The sequence below is a fragment of the Salmo trutta genome, chromosome 10 (genome assembly GCF_901001165.1).
Source record: "Salmo trutta chromosome 10, fSalTru1.1, whole genome shotgun sequence".
Lineage (NCBI taxonomy): Eukaryota > Metazoa > Chordata > Actinopteri > Salmoniformes > Salmonidae > Salmo > Salmo trutta.
The window spans coordinates 1,888,613-1,914,442 of NC_042966.1; the positions used below are offsets into that span (position 1 = coordinate 1,888,613).

A 25,830-nucleotide genomic window follows, 5' to 3' on the forward strand; every position below is an offset into this window, starting at 1 on the left:
TATTACTTGTTAGATATTACTGCATAGTCGGAACTAGAAGCACAAGCATTTCGCTACACTTGCATTAACATCTGCTAACCATGTGTATTTGATTTGATTTTGACATCATTGATGTATACAGAGAAGAGACTTGGCCCGAGAATTGAACCCTGTGGCACCCCCATAGACTGCCAGAGGTCCGCACAACAGGCCCTCCAATTTGACACACTGAACTCTATCAGAGAAGTAGTTGGTGAACCAGGCGAGGCAGTCATTTGAGAAACCAAGGCTGTTGAGTCTGCGGATGAGGATGTGGTGATTGACAGAGTCGAAAGCCTTGGCCAGGTCGATGAATATGGCTGCACAGTATTCTCTTATTGATGGTGGTTATATTGTTTAGGACCTTGAGCGTGGCTGAGGTGCACCCATGACCAGCTCTGAAACCAGATTGCATAGTGGAGAAGGTACGGTGGGTTCGAAATTGTTGGTAATCTGTTTGTTAACTTGGCTTTTGAAGACCTTAAAGGCAGGGTAGGATAGATATAGGTCTGTAGCAGTTTGGAATCTCAGACGATAGAGGTAATCTGAGCCATTCGATTGGCCAGCAGTAGGCCAGATTTGCTCTCTGTGCCCGCCGGGACGGCAGAGTTTGTACCTTTTTAGACACATGAAATGGTTCAAAATGGCAACAGTTCACCTACCCGGCACGCAGGGCCGCTGAATCGGCTGCACCTACCGCCAAGAGCCTGAGACAAAAAAAAAAAGGAACAAGGCGTCATCGTTGGGTTTTTTACTGAAATGTTTTGCGATCGACTAGGAATGCCTTGGAGATCAACCGGTTGGTGGTCTAGCCTGCAGTCTTGGATACTCTGCATCCGCGCACGGGTGCAGTATAGAGGGTACATTGCTCCCACCTCCGTTCCTCGTTAACCAGCTCAGAGCGAGTCCACCCCTCTGGTCTCTTCCCCTCTTCTCTTCCCTTTGTCTCTCATCTGGTTCTGTGTTTTTGTTAGAGGACACTTGATTAATGATGACAAAGATCCCGATAGAGCAGAGCTAAGGTAAATAAAAACGCAAGTCCTTCGGATAGCCACGAGAGGAGAAATTGATGTCAGGGCTTCCTCTGCTGTATTAGGCCTATGTACATTTTATATAGCCCTTACTCGTGTGGGGAGTGAGTCAAGTCAACATTTTATTTATGCCATTTGCTGTGCATGTGGAGAGCTCAACAGTTGCTGTGTCATGTGAAGAGTTGTGTTAATCTTTGCACATGTATAGTAGGTATAGGCACTAATATCCACCATTATTCGCTTTCGTCTTTATCTAAGCCTATGTTATTTAGTCTATAGGTAAAGAAAATTCTCGGTACAATGAAAATACGTTTCAACACCTGAATGCTTCTGTTCTCTTTTAGGCGGCGGGGGGTCAGCATTGACGCAACTGTAATTGCCTTCCTTTCCAAGGACAACATGCTTTTCCAGGAAATATCCAACTAATAACAAGCATGTGCTCTGCTCTTACAGCTTTTAAAGGAGTGTGTGTAATGTACTACACGAAGAAAAGGAAAATGGGGAGCAATGCTACGAGAGGGTGTGATATACAGTGAAATGTGTGCAGTAGTATAATAGTAGTCGCCACCACTCGGCATCCTTCAACTTTTATAGGCTATACTCGTTTCCCTCCGTTCGGTGTGTTGATGTTTTTACCGCGTCGGACAGAGTATTTACTCACCGTCACCGCTTTACCCTCCCATGTGCCTCTGCTTGGCTGAACAGATGACTCTATACAGCCAAGGGTGAAGGTACGACTGCTATTTTTACCCCTTCTATTTCATCCCCCTGTCCAAATCTCCAGTGATGTGTCCTCGGCACTGAGCTCTCTCCCTCTTTTCCCCAGGGGGTGTCTGTTCTGTGACTTTTTTTGTCCTTTTTTTTACTCCATTTCTCACCCTTGTCCGTTGTTTTGCGTTAGTGTCAGATTTTATGTATGTACCTTGTGCCTGATTGCAGTCCTCTGTTTTGTGTACATTGCATAACCACCTACTGCTTCCATGGCTAGGGGTGTACCCTGTCCTCTCCTGCCTCTTCTGTTCCTTGGCAGCAATCCAGGTCATCCCTCGCTCCCTTCCTTCCTCACTCCCTCCTCCCCTGTTCCGAAACCTTGTGTCTGCTCAGTTGCGTTGTCTCTCTCGCTGTGTCATTAGCTGCCGCAGAGTCTGTGTGTGTTCTTCCAGGCAGAGTTTCACTTGACTGAGCATGCTACTTGCAGGGGCTCGGTATATTATTACCACAAAGCTGTTACAAACGGTATAAACTAGCCTCTTTCCTCAGGAGCCTGGAGTGAACACAGGGCAGGAAGCCTCTTAACACCCACACCACTCAACCACTCTCTTCCTGGGTATTTTGAACACTCAACCTTTGCGGTCCGAGGTGAGGAATGCACTGTGGCGGATGTTCGGTCTTCCTCACTGTGTTTGTGTGTGACAGTCAGAGGCCTATTTGGATTGTTTCAGTGTTAGCACATGTGCTGGAATGGGCCTCTGCCTCATTTGCACCCTGACCTCCAGGGGTCATCGTCCATAACCACATGAAACATGAATGTCACTTGCCCTCCTGCTAAAGCTATTTGTCTTCTCCTAGGTCCACATCCCAAATCCCCACCTGCTTCAGGCTGACACACACAGTCTTTCCACCTCAAAAAGCAAAAGAAAGAGGATTTCGACTCCACAGATTGTTCTGAAATCATATCTGTTAGAAACATAAGATAATCTTGTTGAAACATAATTTGTTCTCTGAGAAATGAAGCTAATTGATTACACCCAAATTGGTAATTTTTGTAGTTTTACTTATAGGATTCATATAATATTAAATATAATACCTAATATCCGATTTCGACCAAACTTTTTTTTTTTTTTTTTTTTTTTCTGACAATGAGTTCGACTTGAGGAATCCTAATAAATGGCCAAAAGCAACCCAGTGATACCCCATGCCAAACCCACCCCAACGACACGTGTTTATATTTTCAGTTTTCTATGTTTGACAAGTAGTATGGAGCTGCGGCTCAGAGTATTGGGAAAAAGAGAAAGGGGGATACCTAGTCAGTTGTTCAACTGAATTCCTTCAACTGAAATGTGTCTTCCGCATTTAACCCAACCCCTCTGAATCGGAGAAATGCGGGGGGCTGCCTTATTCGACATCCATGTCTTCGGCGCCCGGGGAACAGTGAGTTAACTGCCTTGCTCAGGGGCAGAACGACAGATTTTTACCTCGTCAGCTTGGGGATTCGATCCAGCAACCTTTCGCTCGAACCTCTAGGCTACCTGCCACTCCATTTGTTTCTACATCCTATGTATTCTCAGGGAATTTTATGTTATTTTTTTTCTGTTCCGAGATAATTGAAGTTGTTGGGTTTATGTCCCATCCTACATCCTGATATTTTGCCAGGTTCTGACTACTAGATGTTGCTGTTCCTGCTATTAGGTGATTTAAACCAAACAACTTCAATGACTCATTTCTCTGAACGGGGGACAAAAACATTGTCACAATTCACTGAGAATACATTACATTAGTGAAGAAACAATACTTTGAGCTGCAGCTCCGTACTACTTGTCAAACAGAGAATGGATACTATATACTCGTTGTTGGGATGGGATTGTCGTGGGGGGTCCGTGGATGACTTTTGACCACTTCTATAGATTCTTCGGGTCTTACTCAAAAAAAATGTTTAGTCCAAATTGGATGTCAGGTACTATATTTATTGAATATTCTATCAATTAAAATGGCCAATTAGGGTGAAATCAATTGGCTTCATTTCTCACGTGATCAAATGATATTTCAACAAAATGTTTCCGGAATGCTTATCTGTTTCTGACTACATAGATTATTTCAGAACAATCTGAGATGTTGGGTGTCATTGCTTGCTGAAATGACATATAACGACCCACATGTACGAGCGCAACCTCACGCGCGCTCACACCCTCCCCCAATCCAAAGATGAACTCAACCGCTCCACTTCAAACAGCATCAGTGGAGCAGGGGAGCTCATTCCACCATTCCTCCTTATCCCTCAGGAATAAAAACTGTCAAGCGGCGAGATCTTATCTACTCCCATTGCTCTATATCAAATCTTGATTCTACACTCGACAGGCTTTTTTTTTTTTTTTTTTTTTTTTAAATGTCAGTGTCTTTTGACGCATCCCCAAAGTCATTACTATAGTGAATGATTGTCCAAATGATCAATGTGGTCAGTTAACCTTTGACTCCCTGACCTTAACTTGATTCATGTGGTCCTCTAAAGATTAATGTGGGCAACAGACAGAGATGCAGCTGCACTCACATGTAGTAGTTGCTAGCCTAGTCTCACCACAAACGCATAGGGTGTAATAAAAATCCATGAGGCTGTTTTTAATATACATACCAGGTAACATCCTTCCTTCTACATTCAATAGCCTTTATTCGAGTACAAAATAGTTGGTTAAACCATTATGCTACAGTGCATTAGAGACATATTCAGACTCCTTTACTTTCTTCCACATTTTGTTACGTTACAACCTTACTCTAAAATGGATTCAATCGTTTTTTCCCCCCTCACCAATCTACACAATACCCCATAATGACAAAACAGGTTTTTAGAAATGTTTGCTAATTTATACAAAAGAAAACCACACATTTACATAAGTATTCAGACCCTCTACTCAGTACTTTGTTGAAGCACTTTTGGCAGCGATTACAGCCTCGAGTCTTCTTGGGTATGACGCTACAAGCTTGGCACACCTGTATTTGGGGAGTTTCTCCCATTCCTCTCTGCAGATCCTCTCAAGCTCTGTCAGGTTGGAAGGGGAGCGTTGCTGCACAGCTATTTTCAGGTCTCTCCAGAGACGTTCGATCTGGTTCAAGTCTGGGTTCTGGCTGGACCACTCAAGGACATTGTCCCGAAGCCACTTCTGCATTGTCTTGGCTGTGTGCTTAGGGTTGTTGTTCTGTTGGAAGGTGAACCTTCGCCTGAGCGCTCTGGAGCAGGTTTTTATCAAGGATCTCTTTTCTTTGCTCCATTCATCTTTCCCTTGATCCTGACTAGTCTCCCAGTCCCTGCCGCTGGAAAACATCCCCACAGCATGATGCTGCCACCACCATAGGGATGGTGCCAGGTTTCCTCCAGACGTGACGCTTGGCATTCAGGCCAAAGCGTTCAATCTTGCTTTCATCAGACCAGAGAATCTTGTTTCTCATGGTCAGAGTCCTTTAGGTGCCTTTTGGCAATCTCCAAGCGTGCTGTCGTGTGCCTTTTACTGAGGAGTGGCTTCCATCTGGCCACTCTACCATAATGGCCTGATTGTTGGAGTGCTACAGGAGAACCTTCCAGAAGGACAACCATCTATCTCCACAGAGGAACTCTGGAGCTCTGTCAGAGTGAACATCGGCTTCTTCTTGGTCACCTCCCTGAACAGGGCCCTTCTCCCCCGATTGCTCAGTTTGGCCGGGCAGCCAGCTCTAGGAAGAGTCTTGGTGGTTCCAAACCTCTTCCATTTAAGAATGATGGAGGCCACTGTGTTCTTGGGGACCTTCAATGCTGAAGAAATGTTTTGGTACCCTTCTCTAGATCTGTGTCTCGGAGCTCTACTGACAGTTCCTTCGACCTCGTGGCATGGTTTTTTGCTCTGACATGCACTGTCATAGACGTGTGTGTGTGTGTGTGTGTGTGTGTGTGTGTGTGTGTGTGTGTGTGTGTGTGTGTGTGTGTGTGTGTGTGTGTTCCTTTCCAAATCATGTCCAATCATTTGAATTTACCATAGGTTAACTCCAATCAAGTTGTAGAAACATCTCAAAGATGATCATTGGAAACAGGATGCACCTGAGCTGAATTTAGTCTAATAGTAAAGGGTCTGAATGCTTATGTAGATGAGGTATTTCATTTTTTAAATTTGTATTATTTTATATTTTTGTATTTTACCACCCTTTACGCGATGAGCCAAGTAAAGACCCCCTGGCCTAACCCGGACAACACTGGGCCTATTGTGCGCCGTCCTTTGGGACTCCCGGTTGTGGCACATTCCGGGATTGAACCCTGGTCTGTAATAACACCTCTAGCACTGCAATGCAGTGCCTTAGACTGCTGCTCCACTTGGGAGGCCCCCTGTTTTAATTTAAAAAAAAAAAAAATTTAACAACCTGTTTTTGCTTTATTATGGGGTGTTGTGTGTAGATTGCTGTAACGTAACAATGTGGAAAAGGTCAAGGGGTCTGAATACTATACTGAGTGGTTGTTTACAGGAAGCGGTCAGGTGCACGTCTCATTGATAAATGAACAGGGAAGCGTCCTCTCTAATGATGGTGTACACCCGGCAATGCTACGTATTGATTGAAAGATTGAATGCGCCTCTCGGGCCTTTCCAACATGAAGCATCGCTCCAGCACTTTCTTTTCCTGCCCTTCGTTTTTACTTTCCCCTCTTTTATTTATCTTAGACTTACACACACGCTTCTGGAAGGGGAAAAAGGAACACATTCATCACTGGGGGATGCCGATAGAGAGTGTGTGGGTAATATGAATGAAGAGTGTGATAATAGATGAGTAGACTATCACACAACAGTCAGAGGGAAGTGCTTGCTAGAGTACTTAGTTTAAAATGGAGCAGTTCATTTTTCATTTCAACGGTCATTCTTTTGAAATGAGTGGGTTAGATAAGTCATTGACATTCTGTAGGTGTATAGCTGAGTAGGGGTACATTTTTAATACATTTCAGTCAATTCAGGAATTTGTAGCTGTACTCAATGACTTCCATGTGTAGTTCAACTAAGAATTGAATTCAACTCTGCTGTATGTCTATACTGCATGATTTCCGTTAGGAAAATGTGGCACCGGACATTTGACCAGCAACATTTTTTTTAATTTACCGGACATTTGAGAAATTTACCGGACCCATATGCTTTGGGTGCGTAACCTGGGGCGTCCACCCATGGTGCTCAGAATGACAAATCACATTTTAGAATATGGTAATTCCTATTAGCAGAGCATGCAAGTCGAGGATGCAAAGACGATTTGCTGTCCTTCTTAGTGAATCCGGATGTGCACTTTGAACATGTTAGATTTAACTGTCCACATTTACTTTTCCTCAGCCAACAAGACGAGTAACGGATAGTAAAATCACTAGCCTATGTCCATCTAGTAGAAAAGTTTAGGCTACTTATTCTATTGGTCAGCTTGTCAAGAAAGAAATGGCCTATTCCAAACAGACTTTGGGACAGTTGTGGGATGATGGAGCGCAAATTCATACACCCAGTAGGCCTAGGCTACATTAAAAAAATATATATATATATATACTGTACCTTTTTTAAAAAGCAATGAGTCTGAAGCAACAGATCAGAACGTTTAGCTTAATGTTAATCAACTATTATTTCTTCACATTGTAAGCACAGCAATGCACAAAAGGCAGTAGGCTAGGCGGGGGACCAGTACGGGGAAAAATGTATGAAATGTATGCATTCACTACTGTAAGTCGCTCTGGATAAGAGCGTCTGCTAAATTACTAAAATGTAAAAATGTAAAATGTAAATGTTTGTTCCGTAATGCAATTAGTGGGGAAACACTTCCATGTGACAGATTAACATTTTCAATATAACTTTTTAAAGAGGAGATCAAATAGGCTACTTTGAAGCAAGGTAAGACATGCCTCATAAGTATTAAAACGTCCAGGTTTCAAACAATTAAGTATATGTTTTCAATATGTATACTGCCTCCAGTTCATTGCGCAGTGGTGAAGAGGCTAAAAAGCATTATTTTGCAATGGGATTTTTTTCTTCTCCCGGACAATTGACTGGTGCCAATTTTATTTACCAGCTTTTCCAACAAACAAAAAAATTTATCAGGCTAACGGAAACCCTGCTATTATGCAATGTGATCTGCATTTGTCAGTCTGTTTTTATGTACATTTTTATCTGCTCCAAGTCTTTTTGAAATGACACATTGTTTCTCCCGCTTCCTCCTGTTATACCCATGTAGAGATGATTGTGTCAGGGGACCAGAGGTGTATTGTTATTTTCTTAAAGACATCTTAGGAATACGTTTATTATTTTTTGGGGGGAGTTCTTTGTCAGACCACTTCTCAAGCTTAGCTCATGGAAAACACTTTTAATGTACTTTGAGTAGTTCAGGGAAGGCTAGTTTAGGTTCTCAATAGGTTCTCAATAGTTTCTCAATGGTTCATTTTCAGGGGTTTAGAATAAAAAAAACAATGCTCTACTTAATCTAAAAAAAAATTGTCTTCATCTTTGGCCTACTTTAATTATATACTTAGCTGTTCTTTAACCTCTACCAAGGCAAGGAAATAGTTAAAATGGGCCCAAAAGTCCAATGTGTTTTTGTCATTGACTAGCCTATCCTCCTTTTTAAAAGGACACGATATCTTTGTCCCATAACAGTAATATGCACCAACATCAGTGGGCTCGTCAGATTCAACTTTTGTCTAGCTAGTGTTTAACCCATTCATCTTTTGGGGGGGTTGGGTAGTGTGGGGGGGGAGATGAAGAGCTCTTTGTCTACCTGGGGTGGCTTAGACAATTTTTTTATTTTTTTGATGGTGGGGGGTGTGTGTGTGTGTGTGTGTGTGTGTGTGAGTATTGGTCTGGCTGAGAGGGTGGGGGTTCTAATGTGTTTTTCAATGGGCGGAGCCTATTCATGTGGCTGTGGTGCTGCGAGACGATATAATTACAATTTAGCATTAACACTGGAGCTATAGATGTGCAAATGATGATGTGCAAGTAGAGATACTGGGGTGCAAAAGAGCAAGAGGATAAGTAACAATATGGGGATGAGGTAGTTGGGTGTGCTATTTACAGATTGACTGTGTACAGGTACAGTGATCGGTCAGCTGCTCTGACAGCTGATGCTTAAAGTTAGAGAGGGAGATATAAGACTCCTGCTTCGTTCCAGTCATTTGCAGCAGAGAACTGTAAGGAAAGGCGGCCAAAGGAAGTGTTGGCTTTGGGGATGACCAGCGTGTGCTACGGGTGGGTGTTGCTATGGTGAGCGGAGATAAGGCGGGGCTTTACCTAGCAAAGACTTATAGATGACCTGGAGCCAGTGAGTTTGGTGACGAATATGTAGTGAGTGCCAGCCAACGAGAGCATACAGGTTGCAGTGGTGGGTAGTGTATATGGGGCTTTGACAAAACGGATGGCAGTGTGATAGACTACATCTCGTTTGCTAAGTAGAGTGTTGGAGGCTATTTTGTAAATGACATCGCTGAAGTCAAGGATCGGTAGGATAGTCAGTTTTACGAGGGTATGTTTGGCAGCATGAGTGAAGGAGGCTGGGCAAGTTGCTGGTAGGGGTAGCCAGGTGGAAAGCATAGCCAGCCGTAGAAAAATGCTTATTTAAATTATCGTAGATTTATTGGTGGTGGCAGTGTTTCCTAGCCTCAGTGCAGTGGGCAGCTGGGACAAGGTGCTCTTGTTCTCCATGGACTTTAGTGTCCCCAAACTTTTTGGAATTATTGCTACAGGATGCAAATTTCTGTTTGAAAAAGCTAGCCTTAGCTTTCCTAACTGACTGAGTATATATTGGTTCCTGACTTCCCTGAAAAGTTGCATATCGTGGGGGCTATTTGATGCTAAAGTAGAACGCCACAGGATGTTTTTGTGCTGGTCAAGTCTGGGGTGAACCAAGGACTATATCTGTTCATAGTTCTACATTTTCTGAGTGGGGCATGCTTATTTAAGATGGTGAGGAAAGTTCTTTCAAAGAATAACCAGACATCCTCTACTGACGGGATGAAGTCAATATCCTTCCAGAATACCCGGGCCAGGTCGATTAGAAAGGCCTGCTCACTGAAGTGTTTTAGGGAGCGTTTGACAGTGATGTGAGGGGTGGTCGTTTGACCAAGGACCCATTATGCACGCAGGCAATGAGGCAGTGATCGCTGAGATCCCCGTTGAAGACAGCAGAGGACAGGTTGGTCAGGATTATATCTACGAGGGTGCCCATGTTTACAGATTTGGGGTTGTACCTGGTAGGTTCCTTGATGATTTGTGTGAGATTGAGGGCATCGAGCTTAGCTTGTAGGACGGCCTGTGGTGTTAAGCATGTCCCAGTTTAGGTCACTTAACATTACAAACTCTGAAGATGGATGGGGGGCAATCAATTCACATATGGTGTCCAGGGCACAGCTGGGGGCTGAGGGGCATCTATAGCAAGCGGCAACGGTGAGAGACTTGTTTCTGGAAAGGTGGATTTTTAAAAGTAGAAGCTCGAATTGTTTGGGCACAGACCTGGATAGTATGACAGAACTCTGCAGGCTATCTCTGCAGTAGATTGCAACTCCGCCCCCTTTGGCAGTTCTATCTTGTCGGAAGATGTTAGGGAGGAGGCTTCTAATGTTAACATGCATGAAACCAAGGCTTTTACGGTTACAGAAGTCAACAAATGACAGCACCTGGGGAGTGGGAGTGGAGCTAGGCACTGCAGGACCTGGATTAATCTCCACATCACCAGAGGAGGAGTAGGACAAGGGTACGCTAAAGGCTATGAGAACTGGTTGTCTAGTGCGTTCGGAACAGAGTAAAAGGAGCAGATTTCTGGGCGCGGAAGAATAGATTCAAGGCATAATGTACAGACAAGTTTATGGTAGGATGTGAGTACAGTGGGGGTAAACCTAGTCTCTCCCTCTCCTTTATCTATCACTTTCTTTCTCTCACTCCTTTTTTTTTATGGTAGGTGGGGGGGGTTGCTGTGTGATTCCAGTTTCACCAGTGAGGAGTTTGGGCTGTCCAGTTGTTTCAGCAGAACAAAGCATGGGTGCTCTAGCATACAGTAATAGGCTAAAGAGCCCGTTGTTTTAGTACTCGAGTCCAGGACTAGGACTCTAGTCTGACTCAAGTCTTGGATTTCATGACTTGTAATTTGACTAAGACTCTACCATTGGCGACTTGGATTGGACTCTCCTTCTCGCCTTCGCTTGGACTGGATAGGCAATTGATAAGCAGAATATGAGCAGCACTAGATGCTAACCAGTCACCGTCCTTCTTGTTAGGTACTCTTATCCTGGTTAAGAAACACAAGCTGTTTTACCACATTTCAAAACAATGACAGTTAGTTTAATAGTCAAACAACAGTCTAGCTATGTTTCTCTCTCCCCCTTGAGTATAGCAAAGTAGGCTGTCTTTGAATTTGTCATCTCACTCAACCCTCCCACTTTCCCCACTGTATCCCATAGCCAGGTCCTGACAAGCCTCCCTCTTTTCTACAGAGAAAACGTCTTGTTTCTAGCCCAAACTGTTCAAAAGTTGTTTTTGTTTGAGGCACGCGTTTTACATTCTTAAACCATATCGCGGGCCGTTCTATAACTAGGTGGCTGTATCTTAAGCCATAGACTCGTGACTCGACCATTGGTGACTCAAGCACAGGGGACTTGGGACTTGGACTCTAGGTTTAGGCTCCAATTCAGTGATTTAGTCGAGTCACTGTGTTAAATCATGACAGAATCTGTACAAACCCCGTACACACATTTCCATCTTAGCACTATATACCATAATTCTTGTTCTATTCTTTTGTGTTTGCATTGGCTGGAAACACAGCCTACATACAGCACTTATACTTCAAACCATAATTATTTCATATTTCACTCAGACAGAAAACCCCTCAAAGTCCTTTGCCAAAAACGACACCCTACTCTGCTATCCGTCCAAAAATACATGTTTTTAGGGCCGGCGCAGTTAGCAATTAGATTTTAGCGGATATCGATTGCGCGATGTCTCTGTAATGAAAAGCTTTTACAGGACACGTGGCTATTTATAGGCCGATCCATAACGTTGGCTGTACAGTGGGGCATAAGGTGCCTTGCTCTGGCGGCTGATGCATAAATTGTCAGCGGGAGCCAGCATTAAGTCATAGATACTACAGTAAGTGGTGGGTCCCGTGATGGAGGAGAAATTAAGAGGAGAGTAGATGAGGAGAACAAGAGGGAGGGGACGGGGGGGAAAAAGAGTAGATGTAGGAGAACAAGGGAGGAGTAGAAAGGAGTGGTCGGGCGACGGAAAGAAGAGAAGGGGAGAAGAGTAGTGTAGTAGCGGTGAAAGCCTAGGTGGGGGATTTTAGAAGAAAGAACATTCTTAAAGAAGAGATTCAGGGATATGTATAAGAGGAAAGACTTAGGAGGAAAACGTCTCGAGGTTGTGGTCGGATAGATTCTTTTTGTTTCCATGTTTGCGGAGCTCACCGTGAACAATACAAAGCAGTGAGGAGGAAGATGAGCGCTCCTTGTCTCTGTCCCACATTCAGCAGTGCTGTGCCTGTCTAAATGAGAAGGCCTTCCTTTTAATGGTCTAGCCTGGGGCTCTCTCTCTCTCCCTCTCCCGCTCCACAGCGCCCCACTGGGTCTGCACTATTAACACTGACACAGTGAGAGGAGAGGCAATAACACAGCCCAAATTACCTCACACACAGCCAAGATTATGATGAATCCCTCTGCTGATTAGTTAGCAGGAGGGAGATGGGTGCACAGGCTGGTTTGCATAAATTGGGGTGCAAATTATATGGAGAATAATTAATCTTCATATACTGCCCGACAGTTGAAATTAAGGAGGGGCACTTCTTCAATTGGGGGCTGCCCTTTTTAGTTTATTAATTTGACCATTTTAAAAACAAGTCACAACTTGAAAAAGACATGTACATGAAAAGTCTGGGACTTGTTTCCATTGTGGTCCTCTTGTGACAAGATGGCTTGGCAAGATCGGCAACACAGTTGTACACAGAATGGCAGCGAAAGATCTATTTAAAAACAAAGAAGATAAACCTCCCTCTAGACGAGTTGCTGTTAAAGAGATGGGCAGTAGGGGGCACTCATCCCCATTTGAACAATGACACTAAACACCTGGGACCGTATAAGCTGATCTAGGATCTCTTTTTCTTTTTTTTTCTCCCTTTTTTAAAATCATAATGAATAAGATTTATATTGATGACGGGCCATGATGGTCCCATGAAGGACCATCTCCACAGCTCTTGCAGCACGAAGAGCCCCTATTATCCAATATCCTCTACATTAAACAGGAAGTCCTCTACAGTGGAGGGAAGCTGAGCCCCCTATTATCCCCAGATGATATTATATAGGGAAAGGACCATAACACAGCCCAAAGTAGGCTAGGCTAATAGAAAAGGTTGTCTTTAATTGTGCCTTGGATGGGATCCTCTCCCCCAATGCTGCTCCTAAGGCTCCCAGCTGCTCTGAGGCAGCTGGATAACTGGCTTCTGAAAGGTTCCTCGAGCTAGAGCAAAGAGACCAAAAAGGGTGTTGAATTGAAAGGCCTCAGCTAGCTCGGCGTTGCTTGCTAGTGCGATAAATGTACCGCGGATGAGCCAATTTCCTCTGGCACGGCGCCGCGCCGAGGAGTTTGTCGAGTCAATGAGAACCACCTGGGCCGCGAGGTGATTGCTGTTGGCAGCACAGAGGAGCGTTCGACTCGTCAAAGTTTACTGAGGTATTGTTGAACCCAATTTGGAGGTTTGGCTGAGGAGAAATATTTACTGCAAGAGGACATTAGTACTTTTGTCTGAGACCCAAGGATCAATGTTGTCATTGTTCTCCTGGTGGTGTGGGCAGTATCAACTGGAATTAACCATCTGCAAAATCCCCCCCCAAAAGTTCACCTATCTGATCTTCATTGGGCTCTTTGGCCTGTTTTGACACTTCAGTTCAGTGTCGTGTTGCTTGTTATTTGGACTGAATTGGACTAGTTGTGTTAATTGAGTGTGTGTATTTCTGTTTGTCATATTCTCTGTGGTCAATAGTGGCCTAAGGATCAAGGTCACTATATAAAGACTGGACGGGGAGTTGGGGACATGGCCCTTTGTGTGTCCGTCCGTTCCCTCCCCAGGGAGTATCATGGATGGATGACTGCATGCTGGCTGGAATAGCAGTAGCACTAATCTCATTTGGTGATAGAAATACATGTGTGTCTGAGGGGGTGTCTCTGTATCTGACCAGAGGCAGGCTCGCATGAGGGGCCTTCACAGTCCACTACCCGGGTCTGTTTCTGGCGGGCATATGTCCAGTTTGTTTGCTTTCCTGTCCCTCTGTGCCCACTGCCTATCCCCCTCCCCTTCCTCTCTCACTGCCTAGCCCCCCCTTCATCTCCCGCTGTATTTATCTTTCTTCCCTTAATCTTCTACTTTCTTTCTCTCCCTCTCTCGATATCCCTTTGTCCACCCGGTGCTCCCTGAAGTCAAGTGTCCTCATTGTTCTCCAGTCAGTCACTCTAGCTGAAGAGGGCCTTGCTCTGCTCCTTGGCATTTGGGCCTCTAATTGAGCTGGCATCATTTGAATAGTCCATAAACCCCAGTTTCAAGAGTCCCTCCATTGTTTCCCACCAAATGACTGTGTGTATGCGTGTGTGTGTGAGAAAAGGGAGTTATCTGATTCGATCCTTGGATGATTAGGCCGCTGCAGCCTCACAAAGAAACAAATCGTAAAACAACAATGACTTTAACGTTCTTTCTCTCTCCAAATCCTGCACTGCCAGGTTACATAAATCATATCTAGCCTGAGCCTTCATTCATTATGCTTTGTTGTGTTCGCGCCAATAACCAGTGAATGCATAGCTAGCCTATAAGAATGCCTAGTGAGTCAATAAGAAGCCAATCTTCATTCCCAGAGCCAAAGGTTGTAATAAAGCAGACTGTAGAAATGTGTGTTTTAACAGCTGCCTCAGTTCTCCGCTAACAAACAAACAAAACCCTCTAACTGATAACATTGAACAAATCCCTCTCCAGTTCTGACACGTTCTACTGGGCTAGCAGTCCGTCTTCATTTGAGATGCAGTAGGAGCGTTACCTTTGCTCTGTCTGTAGGGCTGATCGGAGTTAGCTGTAGCACATGCATCTCGCTTTAAGTCTTTCAAAGCAGTTGCTTTTACAAAAGCAGGATCAAAAAATGCCTTCTGGTTGCAAACAAAAAATGACCCACAGCATGCACCCCTAGAGGCAGGAGCGGCTAGCTCAGGAGGGAGGGGGAAAAGACTGACATGTGGAAGCTCTCGCAGGCACACATTGGCAAACCCACTCTATTTTTCTCAATTACCTCACCCATATGTGCACAGTGTACACACACACACCCTCCTGCTCTGTGTGTGTCTTTGTTCTGCGTCAGGCTCTTCTTGAGATGTTAATCATAATGGATCTCATTATCCAGACAGACCTGTCTGTCTGGCGGGATATGATAGCTGGATATGATAGCCATGATGGCCTACCCTTTCTCTATCTCTCTCTCTCTCGTTCGTTCGTACGTACGCATCAGTTGATCTCACACACAAGCACAGACACACCGGTCAATCACTCTGTACACACACTCATATACCCATATGTTTGCATGTCACACACAAGTAAACAAAACACACACACACTCGTATACATTCTTGTGCCAGACACTCAGTCAGGCCCTCCTGGCCAGACACATTGAACGTTAGTAGCTCAGCTTGCTTTCAGACTGGAGGGAAGGACTGCAGGGGAGGGATGAAACATTTAACTTATCCTGTTTTCTCACCATCACCATTTCCCCTCTCTCTCACTCCATCCCATATGTCACTTGTTTGGAAAACAGGCTTGTCCCCTGAGGTACAATACAGGGGGGACTGAATCTCCTCTCCCTGTATTAAAGACTGCTTTTACAACATGGCTGAAGCCATGACTCCATGGTCATATTCATTAGTGCCAAACGGAAGAAAATGGACTAAAACAGGGAGTGACTACCTGAACTTGTACAAAATAAACACTTGTTTCCCTAATGAATACAACCCATATGTAGTTGCACAACAAAACACATTCATTGACTGGTAATGCATTGTAGGTCTCTCAACCTGCGTTCCACTCCGATCTATGAATTTAAAGCACTGCCTCCTAACATTGTTACAGTAGCCACATTTGTCAGCGTGAGTGACCATTAGGAAACCCAATTAGATGTAGTATAGTGAGTGAGAAAGCTGTAATGTTTTCCTGTCATGACTGACCCTCCCAGCTGAGCCAGTCCCAATTGACTGTCATTTGTGGGGGGATGGCAAATATGCCTAGGGGTAGGAGAGGTGGGGGTAAAAAGGCTCCCGGACTGATACAGCTAATAAACTTAATTTGAGCTAATGTTATTTTCCTTTTCTCCCATTTTCTGTCCCACTCTTCCTGTCCTTCTCTCGGTCTCTTGCTTTATCTTTCCTTCTTTATTTCTCTTCCTCTATCCCTCTTCTTTTTTCTTTTTTTTGCTCGCTCTCTTGATTTTTCCTTCTCTCCTGTCTCTCTCGCTCTTCCCTCTTTTCTCTCTGACAGAGGAGGGATACCCATGCGATCGATGCCGCCTGCCATCCACCCGGAAGCATAGTTGGCCGGTGAGCAGACCACTCCATCAGGCTGAGCACTGCCATTAGAGCAGGGGAGAGGAGGAGAAGCACCGGTAGGCACACGCACTCTCACTCACAACTACAGCCTACTGTATTACTCCTCCAATATACTGCACTGTGTCCCAATGGTAGACCGAGCTACTCCCTCTGTAATGTTCACTTGTGGTGAGTGTTTGATTGCTATGTGCATGTGTGGACATACTTACTTACTCCTTCCCTATAATTGATGTGGTAGTGGGCTTTCACACGCTCATTGGAGTGTGAGTAAATGCACAGCTGTGTTTTAATTTGGAGAGGAAGTTGTGCTATCGCTGTGGAGTGTTTGAGGTGGGAAATGGCACAGGTACATTTCCCTGTAAATGTCTGTTCTTTGTTTGAAATGTAAACTCTGTGGCGAGGCTTTTTTTAAATTTTTATTATTATTATTTTTTTCTTCTGCTGATTGCGTGTGATGCACATGGTCGCAGCTTGTACTGGAAAATGGTATGCAGTGGGGTTGTCGCGATACCAGTATACTGAAAGGTGGCAAGGAAACAAAACATGAAGCGGACTATATTTCCTGAGGGGAAACCCTTAGAGAAAACAGTCCTTATGTTGGAAACAAACAGCCTTGTGTTGTCACCCAGAATCACGTTTATTTTCCAAGCTATAGCACATTTTTCAGACGGTATGTTTTTTTTAAAGGACCAAAGAGTTTAGTCTGCTTTTGTTTTTCCTTTTTGCCAAGGAACGTCAGGTATTGTAGTATAGCAGTACTGTATTGTGACAACCCTACGCAGGTAGATTTCATTTTCAACGTCCTTTGGGTGTTTCGTCAAAGTGTAAACTCTTTAACAGGACCTGTGTGTATCACCATCTATGCTAGAAGATCTGCGTTACAAAATACCAGTACATCCCATTTCGGCTTCCACTTAATTTGAATCACTTCCCCATGTGCCACAATTAGGGGCCCATTTAGGATCAACTTAGAACACTAGAACAAGCATTTACAGCCTAAAATGAAGATGATCAGAAGCATCTACCACTGAGAATTCAGTCGTGGTTGACGTATATCTCCTCTTCAACTAAACTCACATCACATAGTAATTGCGGTTAAAGAGAAATGTCTTTATTTTATTCTCGTGAGCAGATCAGTCCTGGCTCCGACCCCTAGATCTTGCCCCCCTCCTGTTGATGTGACCCGAAAGCTTTGACATGTGAAAGACTGTTCTGACTTGAGTATTTTGCGCCATCATCCCATTTCCTTCCGAACACTGTTCCGATTTTCCTCGGCCCCTTTTGATTTTTGTCGAGGCCAACTCCACGTGAGAAAAACACAACGTTCTACATTTCTCTGAGCTGGAAGGGGGGTAGGAGAGGGTAAAGCGAAATCTCATGGGCATGAATTATAGATCGCTGTATTTCTTTTCGGACACAATTAAAGTGCAAGTGTCCTACTGTTGCCCGTGTGGGACTACAAGATTTCGATGAAATCCATAGGAAAAATGCCTGATGTATGAGCTTGCCAGTCCCTCCACCTACAGGGCTCTGTGTCTGCCAGTGGTAACCCACCCAGACGTGTCTGTATTATTTAATAATGCAGCAATAACAATAAATCCTACAGGCTAATCACCCTCGGCTCGCGCCTTCAAACCTGAGCGACGCAACATTACCCAGCGCTCCCTTCAATTAGGCCATTCATCATGCGTCTTATCTGGGTGTGGGTTTGATTGAGTGTTGGGGGGGATGGTAATGGAATTGGGAATCGGGGGGGGGGGTAGAAGTGCTCTATATATAGGTATGTGAGGGAGAGATTTGCGAGCAAGTCTGAACCAGATCTACAGGAGTGTATAAATCAAACCAGATGATTGGCCTCCCTCTTTCTCTCCCCCTACCTGCCTGTTAGGTATGGCGGTATGGGCTGGCTGGTAGACTAGGCCTCCCTCTTTCTCTCTCCCCCCTGAAACAGATTTGTCTGGGGCCCCTGTCCAATATCCAGCCGCGCCGGGTGTTGTGAGATGGGTGACAAATTTTAATAACCAACTCGGAGGTGTAATTTAAGGGTCTGCGAGGAAGATTAGACTGATTTATGTGGACCAACCATAATGGCAGCACAGATATGGCTCCCTGCCTAAATTGATGGTAATGAAAGTTTTGTGCCAATGGAGGGCGGGAAAAGGCGTCCTTTCCCAGTCGCTGCCTGCCGATCTCTCTTTTTTCCCATTTAGTTTGAGATCAATCTCCCTCTACCCCCCCGCTCTCCCTCCCTCACCTACTCCATTCCTGACTAGAGTATATCTCTCCCTCTCTCTTTATATATCCCCTTCTTTCCCTCTCTTTCTTTTTCAGTACTATATCAGTCTCTGTGTGGAGAGTTGGGGGGCTGGGGCAGATGGGTTGGGGGATGAGGGGGACAGGGGAGGGGTGTGGGGGCAGGGCCGTCAGGAAAGATTCATCCATAACCACAGACTGATGGGCTGATGGCTGGGCTACCTTCTCGTTCTTTCACTCCCACCATCTCTCCCCTCCCTCTCTGGAATCACTTTGAGCTTGGCTGTAGCTCTGACCGTCCTGCTTGAGGGAGAGAGAGGGACCTGCCTCTCAATACAACTGAACGCATGCCTCCCAGGCCTAGAACTTCTGTCTTTTCTCACTTCCTCCCACACATGCACTTCTTATATACAACTTATACAAATGTTTTTAAGTAGCACTGTTGGTCCCCCTGTTGGTCCCCCTCACCCCTCTTCTCCACTACCATGTTGAGTTATGCACAGATCTATGATTAATAAGTGAATTATTATTTACTCTTGAGGTGGTAGTGTGGCTCACAGTCCTAGTAAGAAAAAAAGCAGGATTCCATTTAGATCCTTATTTTAACCAGGTAATAAGACCCCCCCCAGAACTGCCTCAATACATCGGGACGTGGACTCTAAAAAGTGTCGAAAGCGTTCCACAGGGATGCTGGCCCATGTTGACTCCAATGCTTCTCACAGTTGTGTCAAGTTGACTGGATGTCCTTTGGGTGGTGGACCATTCTTGATACACACGGGAAACTGTTGATCGTGGAAAACCCAGGAGCATCCTCTGAATGGTACACATACACAATCCATGTCTCAATTATCTCCAGACTCAAAAATACTTCTTTAACCTGTCTCCTCCCCTTCATCTACACTGATTCAAGTGGATTTAACAAGTGACATCAATAAGGGAAAGAGCGTGTTTCGTATGTTCAGTGTATAGAAGGGTAGTTGTCTTTCCTACAAAGAACTCTGGAGTACAGAATGAACAAATAGATGGTAGTATATACATACACACACTCTCCTCCTGCACCCTGCCCTCAAGACCGGGGCCCCCTATGAAGACAATTTCCTAACTCAAGACATTGCACAACAGCCATATCCTTCTGCAATATCCTGAGCAAATATGACCAACGGTACAGTTAATATCACACTACAGTAGTTTCCAAGCACCACCCAATCAATGAACAGTGTTTGGCGCCGCCGAGAAGAAAAAAATATTTTCAGGCAACAGTGTAAATAGTATGACAATAACAAACACTAATAATTGCTCGCCCGGACAGCGGGCGACACGGCCTCGTAAATGAGTGGCGACTGCCTGTGAAGCTGATCTTGGCCGCTGGAGAGCTGTTGATTACTCCGGCAAGTCTGTGGTTGGCTCCCGACACACTGTGTGCGCACACACACACACACACACACTGCTTGCTCAGTATTCTGAAATGGCACTTAAATGCATTTTGGGCAAAGATCATACCACTAATTCAGCTTCCTCCAAGGCCCACTCTGAGCAGAGCTGTTCTGGCTTTGACGCTATGTTCTTAGCGGTCCCACAATTCTGTCCGGCTCGGGTGGAATGGAGCAATGTCCTGGGGAGCGTTGTTGCTTAGAATTGAACTTTGACATGCATTGAAAATAAAACTTCCCCCCCCCCCCCCTTCAATTTCTTTTATCCTACCTTTTTTGGCTCTGGTGAGGATATGTATCATAAAATATGGTGTCTTTTTTTGGAGGACTGGTGAAAGATGCATTGGACTATATATTACTGGAGGGATGTGCATCTATTGGACACTAGTGAAGGATGAAGGATTCCTCACTGCTTTGGATGTTTTTTTTGTTGCTCCCCCAGCCATACTATACGTTATATTGGTGAATGTTCCCCCAGCGTCGGGTGGTGGCGGAGGAGTGGGGAGCCTTAGCCAAGGCGCTAATGCGGAATCGCTCGCTGGTGTCAAAATGACATTGGGGGTCAACCTGTTTATCTCCCTGGAAACGCTCCAGGCGGTTGTGTGTTATCATCTGGAAGTTGTGCATTATTGTCTTCCTCTGATGACATCTTTGCCCCATGCGCCAACATAATGCATGTATGAGAATAGTTTTGTCAATAGGTTGCTAAAAATAGCCCTCCCAAACCCCAAAAAGTAAGGGGAAAAAATAGAACTCAGCGGTAGTGATTGCAAACAATGTTCTGGTCACTCATTCTCAAATAGGAGCCCTTTAAAAGCTTTGCAGTATAATAGTTGTGTGTAAGGACACTCTGTGTGAGGTAGCAGGCCTCATGATCTGATAGAGCGAGACACTCTCACACACACTTTTATTCAGGACATGAAATCTAAGCCCATGTTGGCTCGTTTGAAGGTTTATGCTAGAAAAGACGGCTACAATATCTGCTATTAGAGGTCCTGAGATGGAGAGGAGATATCTGTGACCTGAACTCTTTTAGTTGTAGGTGTCGCATATCTTCATTCAGAACTGGATCTGTTTTTCTGCTTGACTTGTTTGCCCTTGTTTAGGAGATCAGTAGTAATTTCAGTTCATGTAGCGGCTTAATATTGCGGCTTAATATTGGGGATTTCATTTAGCTGGTTTACTTTGTAAAAGTGTAGTAGCATGTGTCTGTCTGTATGCCTGTCTGCTACTGGGTACGCGTTTGGCTACTGTCCTATTTGATTGGCTTCTCAGGGACTGAAATCTTTCCCTCTACCTGTCAGCCTCTCTCTCTTTTTGTATTCTCCCCCCTTCCCCTCTGATGGGGCTCTCTTAGCTTCTGAATAACTCTGAGCAATGTGTGCATGAAAGCTTGAAGAAAGTCTTCCCAAAATCTTTCTCCCAATACCCCTCCATTCCTCTTTGTCGATCTCTGCCTCTATCTCTCTCTGTGTGAGAGAGGCTCAGTGTGACTGAGCACAGTGGAGAGTGGAAACTGTTAACAAGGCTCCCCGGTGTGGGACCTCTTCGTGTGTGTGACTGAGCACAGTGGAGAGTGGAAATTGTTAACAGGCTCCCCGGTGTGGGACCTCTTCGTGTGTGTGACTGTACATGGTGATTTCTTTCATTGTTCAGATTCGCTAAGGTTTCAAGACAAGTCAGACCTCATACAGTTCGATAGAAACAACACAAAGAATTGGACAACAATATAAAGTGCATGGAGTTGCATTTCGCGTCAATATTTTATACAACTGCTTCATTCAGTACAGTAGAAGGCCACATTCCTTTGGCCTGGGTGCATATAATTATTGTGTATGTAACACACAGGAGGTTGGTGGTGCCTTAATTGAGGAGGACGGGCTCGTGGTAATGGCTGGAGCAGAATAAGTGGAATGGTATCCATTTGTTCCATCCATTATTACGAGCTGTCCTCCCCTCAGCAGCCTCCACTGATGTAACACTTCTATCCAGCAAGCTCCTCATTCTCATTGTGGTATTTTCTTACTCTATGCCATCATGTAGGCTTGCCTTTTAATGTTGTATACAGGGATATTTCTGCATTGAAATCCTTGAGCGGGCTGTCAGTTTTTTCCGCGGGTCGCCTATTTCCAAACAGTAATTCATTAATACAGTAAATAATTTTCGGGATACTTTCCGCTTTCAGCGTAAACTTAATCGAGTAAAATCAGATACAAAGTATGTAGAAAAGATAATGGACTTATATATTTTTGTATAATGTAATCTTTGAGAATTTAATATTCACCAAAATAAAAGCTAGATATTTGGGGAGAATTCCCAAAATAATGAAATTAGCAGTATATATTTTGTTATGTTTGCGCAAAATGTTATGTTTGAGAAACGAAAAGCACAGCATTAGCCATGGCAAAATGCATAGGATTGCAGGGACTTAGCTTTAAAACGGAAAAATGCATAGGATTGCAGGGACTTAGCTTTAAAACGGCAAAATGTTCCCTTAGCTCCATGGCAGAATATGTAGAATGCCACGAAATCTGCTTTAAAACTGAAACTGTGTGGGTGTGAGCATGCGCACACTGTAGGCCTGTATGTGTCTAACAACCCTCACCAATCATGTTGCTTGCAAGCCCTGCGGAGAAAGAAAAAAAAGCCTCCCCTCTTCGATATGAAGAGTGATGATGTTGTTGACTCACTGTCTCCAAGATATATCAATCAATCAATTCACCAATCAATAGTCATCTAGTAAACCCCTGAGGACAGAGGAAAAGGCTCATAGAACCACTCCAATCAGTTACTTTTCACCTCTTAGCTGCACAGGCTAAAGATGTGGCCAACTATAGGGAGGTTCCCCACAGTACACACACACACACACACACACACACACACACACACACACACACACACACAGCGCGCACATGGACACATCTGGGTTGGGCTTAATTCAGAATTGAATTAATCAGGCCAGCATCCCAGAGCCGCCTCTTCACCGTTGACATTGAGACTGGTGTTTTGCAGGTACTATTAATGAAGCTGCCAGTTGAGGACTTGTGAGGCGTCTGTTTCTCAAACTAGACACACTAATGTACTTGTCCTCTTGCTCAGTTGTGCACCGGGGCCTCCCACTCTTTCTATTCTGGTTAGAGCCAGTTTGCGCTGTTCTGTGAAGGGAGTAGTACACAGTGTTGTAGAAATGCTGATGCTCCAGTTACTCAACTAGTCTAAAGAAGGCCAGTTTTATTGCTTCTTTAATCCGAACAACAGTTTTTAGCAGTGCTAACAATTGCAAAATGGTTTTCTAATGATCAATTAGCCTTTTTAAAATTTACTTGGAATAGCTAACACAACATGCCATTGGAACACAGGAGTGATGGTTGCTCATAATGGGCCTCTGTACGCCTATGTAGATATTCCATAAACAATCTGCCGTTTCCAGCAACAATAGTCATTTACAACATTAACAATGTAGTTATTTAAATGAACCAAAAACAAGGGCATTTCAAAGTGACCCCAAAGTTTTGAATGGTAGTGTATACATTTACTTCCAATTTGAGCAAGTTTCAAGTATTTACTAGCCAACAAATGGAAACATTCTTGTAAACGTTACTTGGAAAACAAGACAGATACATATGATATATATACTTACTAACTTCACAGCCAATGTCTGCAAGAAAAAACACATTTATTCAAATGTAAAACAATATTAGAACAGGTTATTAAGGTTAATTACAATAACATACAAGATGCAATGTTGTAAAATACCTACCGTCTTGAGGTAGGGAGCTGGGCAAGCAGTGAAAACAAGGGTGGGGAAAACATCAGACAAAACAGATGACGGACGATGGACACGTTGGACAGACAAATTCAAGCCCATTGACGACATGAGACAAGACACAGGAAAATGCTTGCCGCATCTCCTGTATAGGGCCACCTCCTTCTCTCACGTATTTCTGAAATAAGCAGTGGACGATGACCTCTGTTTTGTAGGGTGTGGACACCTTGGTAGGCCTGGACCCAGGAAGGGGGCTGAAATTGGTGGTGGTGCTGCAGAGATGGTTGTCCTTCTAGGAAGTTCTCCCATCTCCACAGAGGAGCTCTGTCAGATTGACCATCGGGTTTTTGTCACCTCCCTGACCAAGGCCCTTCTCCCCCGATTGGATTGCTCAGTTTTGCCTGACGGCCAGCTCTAGGAAGAGTCTTGGTGGTTCCAAACTTCTTCCATATAGGAATGATGGAGGCCACTGTGTTCTTGGGGAACTTCAATGCTGCAGAAATGTTTTGGTATCTTTCCCCAGATCTGTGGCTCAGATGACTTGGTTTCTTGCTCTGACATGCACTGTCAACTGTGGGACCTTAGACAGATGTGTTCCTCCAGCTCATGTCCAATCAATTGTATTTACCACATGTGGACTCCAGTCAAGTTGTAGTAACATCTCAAGGTTGATCAATAGAAATAGGATGCGCCTGAGCTCAATTTTGAGTCTCTTAGCAAAGGGTCTGAATACTTATGTAAATAAGCTATTTCTGTTTTTATTTTTAAAACATTTGCAAACCATTTCTAAAAATGTATTTGTCATTTGTGTGTAGATTGGGGTGTTGTGTGTAGATTGAGGAAAAACATTAATTTAATCAATTTTAGAAGAACTCTAACGTAACAATGTGGAAAAAGTCAAGGTCTGATTACTTTCCGAGTGCACTGGATATGCATGTAAATGCCAGACCACGCTCACGTGAATGCTTATTAGTCAGTAACGGCCATGTTGTTTTAGGTACTAGTCTGGAAAATGTTGCTGGTAGACCTTTCTCCATAGATGCATATCATGTTTTGTGCAATTCGGTCATTCGGTGCCACTGCTGAACCCCTAATGAGTGTGAGATTCTCAGCTAGCTCCCAGCTTTGTGAGCCTACAGTCTGACACCGCTACAGTCTGACACCACTACAGTCTGACACCGCTAATGGATAGGCTGGCAGTAAATAGCCCTCTGATTTTTTTTAAATTATTTTTTTATTGGACTTTTACGACTTTGGGGAGTAATTTGCTTCATATTTATTCCCTCCATACCGGATGTGAGACTGAGATGATGGGTTTTTATTGTGCATATTATGTTTTATTCTCTGTAGGTGGTTTAGGCTATTTTTGAGGCTATGAAATACTGTACAGAAGAGTGTGGCTTTGGAGCTGTTTAAATGTGAATGAGGGATGGAGGAGCTTTACAGTGGCTTAGCTAGTGTCACTCTAGAGGTAACTTGTCAGTAAAGGTCTATGAAAGGTTTACCCTTCCACCCTCTAGTGTGTGTGTTCAGTGTGGCAGAGCATGGCGCTAGAAACACCAGGGTTGTGGGTTTGATTCCCACAGGGAAACAGTGGGGGGGTTTTACAATGTATCTACTCACTACTGTAAGTCAATCTGGATAGGAGCGTCTGTTAAATGACTAATGTAAATATACAGCTTTCATTCTTTTTGTGACTTCCAGTGTACAGTCAGGTTATACTGGACAGTATGTCTGTTTGTGTGGCTATGAGCTTATGCAAGTGTGTCCAATGTGACTGGCAACAGAGTGAGGTAATGGTATGTCATTGCCAAGCTGCAGCCTCCCTCAGCCCTGACCCACAAACCCCTGGCCCTGTAGCATTCCATTCCCCCATACTACACCAGGGTCAGACCAGGCCACACACATATTGCTCCAGGCTGTGCTGACATGGCCCAAATGCTGTAGCCTAGCCTACCGCCACACTGGCGAAAAGCCATGGAAGTTCATAGATCCAATACCCCTGGATAGGGAGTAGGGACATACAGCAGTTA

The 25,830-nt window shown here is 44.3% G+C and overlaps 1 protein-coding gene across 3 annotated transcripts in view; it reads left to right on the plus strand.

Annotated features, from left to right (window-relative positions):
* LOC115200948 (retinoic acid receptor alpha) overlaps positions 1–25,830 on the plus strand; it is a 247,074-nt gene that overhangs the window by 61,674 nt on the left and 159,570 nt on the right. For all 3 annotated transcript variants that reach the window (XM_029764091.1, XM_029764092.1, XM_029764095.1), the window contains exon 2: positions 16,281–16,404. The gene's annotated coding sequence lies outside the window, so the exon portion shown is untranslated. The remainder of the gene's footprint in view (positions 1–16,280; positions 16,405–25,830) is intronic.